Here is a 10,125-nt window from a genome sequence, read left to right on the forward strand (position 1 = left end):
CCCCCTCTCTCTCTACTCCCCTCTCTCTCTACCCCCCCTCTCTCTCTCTTTAACCCTCATTTAATCTTGTCTGAAGAGATGTATGTGGATCATATGTAATATGTTGGAACTGTACAAACAATTTATATTTTTACTTATATTTATTTTCATGAAAAGAAATATATCTGCCATGTACTGTTAAAACAGATGTAAGTAAAGAATAAATGTCACACCAATAAATGTCAGTCCATTCTTGGACTTAATACATCATCATCAACATCGTCCTCAGTTAATGTTCATGTTTCATGTTGGCATGGGTTGGGAAGTTTGACAAAGATCTGACGTGTCCAAGGACTGCATCATGCTCCACTGTCTGCTTTGGCATGGTTACTATGACTGGATGTCCTTTCAAATGCCAACCACTTAACAGCATGGACTGAGTGTTTTTTTTCTTTGTCACCTGTACCTTTAAGGTCACCATGCAGCTCACATGACTATGAACCCTGGAGGAAGTAGGGGGATCAGCTTCATGATAAGGGATGAGGGGATTACAATGAGAAAGGGGAAAAGCAGGTCAGGTTCTCACAGAGGGATCTGCATGACTACTCACATCTAATAGGAGAAAAGTGGTGGGAGAGAACAAGAGATAGGTAATGTCAATGAGGTGCCTAATTGGCCCTGCAAGGCACAAGGTGACCAGAAGTGGATGGTTGAGTGAGTAGGGGTTGCAAGATTGTATGGAAAGAAGAATAAGGGGATGGGGAGGCAGACTGCCAGAATGAGTAGGGCTGATGACAGGCGAAACAAAGAACCATGAGTTGAGGAAGATAGGGGGATGCAGGACAGCGAGTGGGATGGGGATGAAGAGTAGGAGTAGTAAAGAGGAGGAGGGCAAGAGAAAGATGACATAGTTGGAGAGTTGACATGGTTGGATTGCCTGCAGGAGCCAGGGTGGGATAGGGGAGAGACAGGCATAATAAATTAGAGTTGGGCTGAGATGGATAGAGAACACAAAACATAGCACTTCCAGAACTCAGTTTCATTAAGGAGGGCAGGTTTTTTCAAGAACCTCATATTGCCAGAGATCCTGGTCCTTTGTCATCTCCTCTGTCAGTGTTAGGGTCCTGAAGTCAGCCTTTGCCACTTCATTTCATGTCTTCCTGCATCTTCCTCTTCTGCAAGTTCCTACACATTAAGTGATTAGCACTTCTTTATGTAGCTATTCTCATCTCATCTTTATGTAGCTATCCACATCACATGTCCATAAAGCATTGTCTTCTTTTTTGCACACAACTTCTGGTTCCTCTTATGCCCAGTGTTTCACTTAGCACCTCTCTACTAATTTTTTCATGCACACTCATGTACATCCAATGGAATATGTTTGCTTCATTTTTTTTCCAATCTTCTCAAGTCCTCCTCATTCAAAGCCCATGCTTCATTGCAGTTCTAACACAAGCATCAGACAATCTGCCCTTTGCTCTTTGGAAAAAGATCATTGTTGCCAGCTGTGATAGTAACTCCCTGAACTTTTTCCAGTCAACTCTTACTTTAGCTACTATATTTTCAGAACAACCACCACCCTTGCTAATTATGTCTCCTAAGTAACAAAAACTGTCAACTACCTCTAGTATGCTATATGGACTTTTAAGATGCAATTTCCAGTATGCTTATATGTATTGCTGCAGTGTATCTATTGCATATGAACCTTCAATTTTCAAATAACCTGCTAATGATTCCATTACATCACTAGATAATTCATAGCTTATATCAAGTAGTGTATATGGAGTTTATTTCAACCTCTTTTCTATGTACTGAGTAAGGCCATTTCCTTGAAGGTATCAGGTCCTGCCTTCTCTCCAACCTTCACCTTTGCTAGGTTTACCATAGGGCCTTTCAATTCCAGGTTTAGCTTCCATGCTTGGAATTTCTTCCCTAATTACCTTATAGATTTTAGGCATGAGAACTAGATCATCAGTATATAGGGATTCCATGGAGAGCCTGTCTTAATCTTCTCTGTTATAGCTTGAAGAATTATGATGAAAAAGAAAGGACTAAGGACTGAACATTGACAGACTCCTATCTTTATGCCAAATTCATCACTGAAATCATTGCCAACTCTCACTCTACTTACTTGCATACAGCTTGAACTGTTTGCACAATCCATTTGTAATGATTTGAGCACCAAAATAAATGAGAGACGAAAAATATTAATTAAAATTACCTTTCATTGTCACCATTATGATGTAAGACACAGCTTCTTCAAGTTATTATATACAGATTATTTGCCACTGTTATCCATTCTGTAAGTAGTTAAGTTCATCTTTTGTTGACTTCTAGAAGACTGAGGGAGAAAGAGCAAAAGAATCTGCCTATCAGTGTGACCAGTAGAGAGGTTGAAAGTTGTGTAGTTGTGCTGAGACAAACCATACATGAAGTGCTCCATTTGGCTGGGGCCAAGTGAAATAGGTAGAGCCAAATTTGGGTTCCGTATTTATATTTTCTCCTAACTAAATTAATTTCTTTGTAAAGGGAAATAAATTCACAGAAGTAATGTTATTACTAAAAAGAAGCTGACTCAATTTGAAGTGACTTTCATTTTAGTCAGTCTTAATGATGGCATTACTTTAAATAAATAACAATTTCTAATGAATGAATGAATAAAGATAATATTAAAGTGAATGAAAATAACATCTTTTTATGAACCACTGTTAATTGGTCAATAACAAATTGGTTGAAATTGTTTTCTATTAAAACGCAGTTTTTTCTTTTAGAGTACTACTTAGAATTTTTCTTAAATATAGACATATATGTACACTCATGTGTGTGTGTGTGTGTGTGTGTGTGTGTATGTGCATGTGTGTGTGTGTGCGTGCGTGTGTGTGCGCATGCAAGCATGTGCGCATGCGAGCATGCGTGTGTGACATTGTAGTTGTGTCCAGTGCTGGTGACATGTGAAAGGCATTTGTGCTGGGGACATGAAAAAGGCACCCATGCTGGTGCCACATGAAAGACACCAGTACACTCTGCAAAGTGGTTGGCATTAGGTCAAACCATCTTACTCATGCTAGCATGGAATACAGATACTAAGTGATAATGATGATGGTGATGATGATGATGATGACGATGACGATGACAATATATAACAAGTACAATGGTATTATTAAATCTGAGTTGGATCATAAGTCAGCATTCCTGTGAGTACAGCTTAACAGAATGTGCAGAAGTGAAACCATTCATACAGACTGAAATTCCAGGTATAATGAATTTTTTCCTTGAAGGTCATAGAGAAAGTCATAGTCAAAGAGATCCAATTTGGATATGAGATGCAATTTGGTTTTGTCCCCAGCAGAAACTCCAGAGACACAATCTTTCTAGTGAGGTAAGTAACAGCACAAGAAATACTTGGTTAAGAATAAATCTCTATTCCTGGCTTCTGTTGATTTGGAGAAAGCATTTGACAGTGTACCACAATCAGTAATTATGGCTTATGAGGAAACTCAGTATAGATAAATGGGAAACAAATAACATGCTAGATTCTTAGCCAAGATTCAAAACCTAGCCAAGATTTTTCTATTGGTTCCTTTTGTTCTCAGCTTTTGCTCCAGGAAATTTCAAACTTATCCTTCATCCTAGCAAGTTATTTGTTTCCCATTTATCTATACTGAGTTTCCTCATAAACCATAATTACTGAGTATGGTACCCTGTCAAATGCTTTCTCCAAATCAACAGAAGCCAGGAATAGAGATTTATTCTTAACCAAGTATTTCTTGTGCTGTTACCTCACTAGAAAGATTGTGTTTCTGGAGTTTCTGCTGGGGACAAAACCAAATTGCATCTCATATAGGTCTACTCTTTCATGGATCTCTTTGACTATGACTTTCTCTATGACCTTCATGAAAAAAATTCATTATACCTGGAATTTCAGTCTGTATGAATGGTTTCACTTCTGCACATTCTGTTAAGCTGTACTCACAGGAATGCTGACTTATGATCCAACTCAGATTTAATAATACCATTGTACTTGTTATATATTGTCATCGTCGTCGTTGTCGTCATCATCATCATCATCATCATCATCATCATCATCATTTAGCGTCTGTTTTCCATGCTAGCATGAGTAAGACGGTTTGACCTTAGGCCAACCACTCTGCAGAATCTATTGGTGTCTTTCATGTGACACCAGCATGGGTACCTTATTTGTGTCACGGGCACTGGACACGACTACAATGTCACACGCCCCCCACCCACACGAGTGTGCATATATGTGTATACTTACGAAAAATTCTAAGTAGTACTCTAAAAGGAAAAAAAACTGTGTTTTAATAGAAAACAATTTCAACCTATTAGTTATTAACCAATTAACAGCGGTTCATAAAAAGACATTATTTTTGTTCACTTTAATATTATCTTTACCCATTCTTTGATTCATTCATTCATTAGAAATTGTTATTTATTTATTTAAAGTGATGCCATCATTAAGACTGACTAAAATGAAAGTCACTTCAAATTGAGTCAGCTTCTTTTTAGTAATAACATTACTTCCGTGAATTTGTTTCCCTTTACAAATAAATGAATTCAGAACCAACTCATTTGAATTTCCATCAAGTCCTCTTTCTTTCTCTCTATGTTTTAAAACGATCTTTATTCATATGATGACGAAAAAGTGAGAGCTGATGGTAAATTTTTTAAAAAATCTGTAATATGTATTAGTGATACATATATCACTTTTGAGCACCCGTAGTAGTCGAATGGCTAAATCTAACAACTATTGTTACGTTCCTGTTGTTAATGGAGGAAAGAGGTTCAGTTGTTGAGAGCTGAACACTATGAGATAGTTAATAACCTCTTAGGATGGACAATATTTAAATACTGATATTGCAAGGTAAAATATTATTCTCTGTTCTTTCCCATTTCTTTCAGTATGTCATTAAATAACCCAAATCGAAATTTCGTATTCACTAAACATGGTCTGTTTGTGTCTCTTTCATTTTTGACGTTTGATATAATTTTTCTTCTCATTAACAATTCTTTCAAGTTCTTGTAAAATTATAAAGTTAATAACTCACTTTCGTCGATTTTCTAATGTACAAGTTATAAATGTATCTACACAATCATTATTTTCATTTTGGTATATTAGTTCTTCAAGAGGCACAGTACTTATGTTAGTAAATTTTTCAAGCAATGATATTTAATTTTTATGTGGTCTTTTGGAGACTTGGATACTACAGAAATATATTTATACAAATTAATTGATTTTAAAACTATAATTCGACAGATAGAGACGTCATCTAGCTTTTATAAAATGTTTAGGTTATTTTTTTTTACCACTGTAAAACACTCAGTTTTGGTTGGTTGTGTATATATATATATATATATATATATATATATATATATATATATATATATATATATATATATATATATATATATACACTCACTATAATTCGGATAATATATATATATATAGTAACAAACTAAGGAAAGGAATTCCTTCAAAGAGGTGAGTAAAACATCCAATTCATTAGTACGTCAGTTGAATATCATATAAATATTGGTGTAATGCAAATTACAAACAATAAATTAAATAGAAGATCCAATTGACAATCCAATAATTTATTTATATTATAATATGCTATGAATATAAGATAACATTAAAAAAATCATAAAAAATCAAAATAGCCAATAATTTGTTTCGACTATGATTTACAAACAATACATATCCACCTATAATAAGTCTCTTCAGAGCTTTGGTTTATAGACAGACGAGATTCTGTGTGAAAGGACGGCTGGATTGTAAAAAAAAGTAATTCAAATGCCTATGTATTATGAGCGTGAGAGTTAACTTTTCAACTACATAACGGTTACATTTTAAAAAACTACAAAGTTATAACGGATAAGATAATCAAATAGAATCTACGACTATCGAAATATATTTCTATATATCTCAAATATTATTTATCCAAATTTGTTTAGGTCGAAGACCGTCTTTCTCTATTATAATATCATACAACAATATATAGGTATATAAATTAAGTATCACTGTCTTACTTAATCTAGAGGCTTTAATAAAACGTGTAAATAAATATAAGTGATAAGATACTATTGGTAATATATGTAATATATCTTCTCTTTTATATATAGGTGGATATGTAAAAATTGTTTAAGGTAACTAACAAAAAAATGTTCTTTATTTATTTAGTGTATCGGAAGGAGAATTCCGTAATAAATGCAAAGAGAAACCTAACGAAAATGTTCTTTATTTACTTAATTTATCGGAGGGAGAATTCCGTAATAAATATATAGAGATATATACATACATACATACATACGCACACACACACACACACATGATTATCGGTAAGTTTAGAAGTCAGGAAAAAAAGCTCATTCTGAAAGACGATTTGAGTGGTTATGCTATTATATTGTATGTGAGTAGTATATTCCTGGTTTTATACATGTGTGCGCGCCTGTCTCTCCGTCTACATTCTCTATCTATCTATCTATCTGTCTGTGTACATATGCGATCTTAATATATTTTATGCAATTTTTTTAAATTCTAAATCATTTGTGTTTCTGTGCAAAAATACGAAGTGATCACCATACACCTGCGTTAAACTGGATTATTTCCTCGTAGGTAAAGGCTTTGTTCGCTTGGTCAACCAAACACATCTCTAAGTTTGAAACATTCTAAATTATTTCAGACCCATTGATGAGTTCGATCGACGGTAATCAATTGTACGAAACCTTTCGGTGTGAAGAAATAATCTTATTTAATAAAACACACACGCATATATGTAATCGTATTTAAACATATAACAATGGAAAGATTAGGAATAAACGCTTGGGGTAAACAAGAATTTGTAGATGGTAAAAAGGTTTCTTGATATATGCTCATTTCTTAAAAGTGAGATAATGGTGGAAAGTAACACTTCACTGCACTTCACCTCAGTTAGCTGCAGCCTTTCTTTCGAATCCTACAATTTATCGATTTTATAGCAGATTAACCCATCCCATCATCGGCAAACAGAAATAGTCATCTCGCACATTCACATCCAAGCATATCGTCCTCACACACACACACACACACACACATTTGTGTGTTTAGTATATATATATATGCATATTGTGTGTATGTTATATGCGTGTGTACATCGATACGTCGACTCGCTAGAAAGAGCAGTTAAATCTCCATCAAATGATACATCTTACTACCATGAAAAATATGGAACGAAGGACAATGTAGGTTTGGATACACGAAAAGGAATGGTGAAAGCTGGAACGTCTTTGATCATACGTCGATCAGGGATGACTTAGGGCGAGGAAGGGGGTTGGGTTAACTAGCAACAACAATCTGATGACAGTCGTACGTTAGTCTCTGTGTAGTCGCTCGTGCTGCTACAAATAGCAGCTTAATTTCTTTTAAATCACATTCAATAATCTTAAATAAGTAAAACAATATTAAATAATGCAGCCCTACACACCCTTCAAAAGATAAAATGTTAATTATGATTGGAAGCCTTGAGTCATAGGGTCTGTTCAATTAAGTTTGAGTTGAAGCGAAAGCACCAGAGGAAGAGACTTTATGTGATTGCTTGACCAGCTAGAAACAATGACTAAATCTTCCTCAAATTGTACCCTACCTTCTAAAATAGCAAATAACATAGCGGCACACTCCAAGAAAGACGTGTCAGCCACGGCCTTTAATCATATATCTACTCTATCTGGAGGTTTACGTGATACTGAAACAATTACACCAAAACAGGCTGACATAAAATCAGGATTTTTTGACAGACGAAAGAATGTCTGTTCAAGAAAAACTAAAAAAAAAACAAAACAGCAACTCGGAATGACATTCCAAACGAAATCCTGTCCTTACATTTGATTCTATTATTATTTTTGAAGATGATATAATTTATAGAAATAGATGTTTATTTGTTTCTTCATTCATTGAGAAAGTTAACAAGATGTTTGTTTGCTTCGTGCTTTCGTTTTTTGTTATCCGGTTTCGTTTGTCATCTTTTTCGATGATAAATAAAAGCTAACAACGAAGGAATATCTCTTAAAAAGTTATTCGTTTTCTTAGAAATAGCCACCAAGTCTCCCATTTCTAATCACATATTACACACTATACAAAGAAATACAAACAACACTGGTAATCTAATTAAAGATATACAATATAAGATATACAATTAGAGGGTAGAGATTGGAACGCCTCTGATTAATGGTCTACTCCATTAATACTGAACTAGTACTAGAAACAAATAATTTTTGTCTGTTTTGATGTAGTACTTTATTGATGGTAGTATCATTCATTCAGTGGCGAAGTTTCAGAATAGCCCTTAATGTAAGTTGGGTTTTCTCCGTTCATTAAAAAATTAAAAAATTTGTTTTTGCACCACGCACTTTGAAACGACGAGGGAAGCCTTTTTTAAAGTAAAAATAAATAAAAAAAATTGATAATCCATGATCTTTGAACGCCTACCTCGCCTCCATGGTGCCTCCACGACAGACTTTTCCAGTCCTTTTCTTTATTGTTTTCACGACGCACTTCCAAACGATGGCGAAAAGCATTAACAAAAAAGGGAATTTATGAAAATCTATAGTCCATGAGAATTAAGTCAGGCTTCTTTGGAGGCCATAAGTTTGGTGATATATAATCATAAGGGTTCTCTGATATTCATTTTTGGGCTACCTGGGCTTTGTGAAAAGGTGCTGGGTCTTGTTGAAATACTTATGATGTTCTGCTGTGTATTTCATCCACCCTGGACTTAATAACTCTCTCCAGCACCTCAACATATCCAGTAGCATTAATTGTAAGACTCTGTGGAAAGATACAAGGCAGCATAACATGACCTTCATTACTCATCACTCCTACAACAATTACAGTTACTGGAAGCAAAGTATCACTCTGGATACATCAGAAGAATGTGTTCATCATCATCTGGTTAGACATTTGGTCTTGATTAAATTTTTTCTCATTGGAGAACCAAAGAATACCATGTTCATGAGGGTTTCTAACCTTGCTAAGTAACCGCTTGGCATGGATGAAATGGTTTTCCGTATCTTTGCAAATATAAATGGGTCCCTCCTCAATACATACTACTTATATTGAATGTTTTCATGAATCACAATTCTGCTAGTCAACTACAACAATGATGGTCTTCATTGATTTTCTGGGATTATTATTGTTTGGAACCAGCTGATTGATAGTTTGTTTGTTTGTTTGTATGTATGTATGTATGTATGTATGTATGTATGTATCATCCATCAATCATTATCATTCAAATCCGTCTTCCATGCTGGCATGGGTTGGATGGTTTGACAAGAGCTGGCAAGCCAGAGGGCTGAGCCAAGCTCTATTGTCTGTTTTTGGCATGGGCCTTTCCTACCATGAACCACTTCACAGAGTACTGGGAGTTTTGTTATGGCACCAGTACTGGCAGAGTCACTCTCCAAGTTTTCCAGCTATGCCAAGATCACGCAGTTTGTGGCATATCATACCATGATCCACTTTGTCAAAAGCTTTTGCAAAATCAAGGTATATTATGTCCACATTTGAGTTGTTGAGTAACTGTCTCAACACCCAGTCATATTGTTGTAATAGCTGGGCCAGGCAGCTCCTACATGGTCGAAAGCCATGCTGGGTATCACTCAGCAAATTATTTTCTTCAAGGAATGCAATTACTTTCCCTCCGACTATCCTTTCCATGACTTTGCTGATGTGTGAAGTCAGAGAGATATGCCTATAGTTTTTGGCATCTGCTCTGCTCCCCCCTTTATAGATTGGGCATATTATTTCCTCCTTCAGCTTGCTTGGCAATCTGCCATTTGCAAGAAAGCTCTGGAAGAGAATCTGGAGGGGTTTTGCCAGGGCACGCTTACACAATTTGAGGAGGATTGCTGGGAAACCATCAGGACCATCAGTTGAGTTTGCGTCTACCTTCGCTAATATTGATGTATTCCATTGTAACTGCCTCACTGGTAATAGGTGAGGTGGCAAAGAAGTCCACTGGTTCATTCACTTGTCTGTGTTCCAACAGGGTGGAATATATATTTATATATATGTAATATATATATATACATGTTTATGTATATCTATCTATATATATATATGTATATCTATCTATCTATCTATCTATCTATCTA

The 10,125-nt window shown here is 35.4% G+C and overlaps 1 protein-coding gene across 1 annotated transcript in view; it reads left to right on the forward strand.

Annotated features, from left to right (window-relative positions):
• Positions 1-4,188: 4,188 nt before the first annotated feature.
• The window catches only part of LOC106883353 (ralA-binding protein 1-A), a 109,936-nt gene continuing 103,999 nt past the window's right edge, over positions 4,189-10,125 (forward strand). Inside the window, exon 1 of the mRNA XM_052974959.1 lies at positions 4,189-4,861. The gene's annotated coding sequence lies outside the window, so the exon portion shown is untranslated. The remainder of the gene's footprint in view (positions 4,862-10,125) is intronic.

The sequence above is a fragment of the Octopus bimaculoides genome, chromosome 20, assembly GCF_001194135.2.
Source record: "Octopus bimaculoides isolate UCB-OBI-ISO-001 chromosome 20, ASM119413v2, whole genome shotgun sequence".
Taxonomy (NCBI): domain Eukaryota; kingdom Metazoa; phylum Mollusca; class Cephalopoda; order Octopoda; family Octopodidae; genus Octopus; species Octopus bimaculoides.